Below are 819 nucleotides of genomic sequence, written 5' to 3' on the forward strand. Positions count from 1 at the left end.
CTGTGCCAGCTCCCGAGGATTTCCGGCATCATACGATTTTCCAAGGATTTAAACGGTTGGATCAGGCATGGCCCTGATGTAATTTTGCCCTCCCCGATGGCTGGGTCTGCCCCTCCGTCGTCTGCAAAAGGCCTACGCATGTCGCAAAGACATTACATAGGAGTTTACACGCCGCTTCTGGGCATGATTTCATGTGTCGCCTTGTAGATCTGCAATTTCCGGCATCGAAACCCTAGTTGTGCAATAAATGTCTCAAATATTCCAGGCGGGTCCGAAAAATGCGAGGGCCTGACACGTGTCATTCGATGGCCTCCTTCGATAGCACGAGAAGTTTCGAGGCAAACGGAGTAACCGGGCCCGCACTTCCTTCACAAACCCGACTCGTTCCCTCTCGATACCCAGAGACTACATCGGAGATGTTGTAGTTTACAAGCAGCCGCAGGTGAGGCCTGCTCTAAACACACCCAATCTTTTACCAGAATATTGGCCGATATTTTAAAGAGTGGAAATAATAAAATAAGGGAAGAGGGTATCATTTATAAGAACAATTAAATAAAAATACAATAAAAAGTATTATAAAAAGAAAAATATAATAAGTATCATAAAGATACAATAAAATGAAAACACATAAATTATTAAAAGTAAAACTAATAATTTTTTATTGAAATAAAAGAAAAAAATATTTTTATAAACCGTGTATTTTTCTTTGACACCAGGCTTACCGTTCTGCACTAGGCTTATAGTGAGCGCGGGACTTGGCGAAAATAGACGCGCGCATAGCTCATTTTGGCCCAAACCCTCCCCCACTGCCTCTCCCCC

Source organism: Triticum aestivum, chromosome 6B (genome assembly GCF_018294505.1).
Source record: "Triticum aestivum cultivar Chinese Spring chromosome 6B, IWGSC CS RefSeq v2.1, whole genome shotgun sequence".
Classification (NCBI taxonomy): domain Eukaryota; kingdom Viridiplantae; phylum Streptophyta; class Magnoliopsida; order Poales; family Poaceae; genus Triticum; species Triticum aestivum.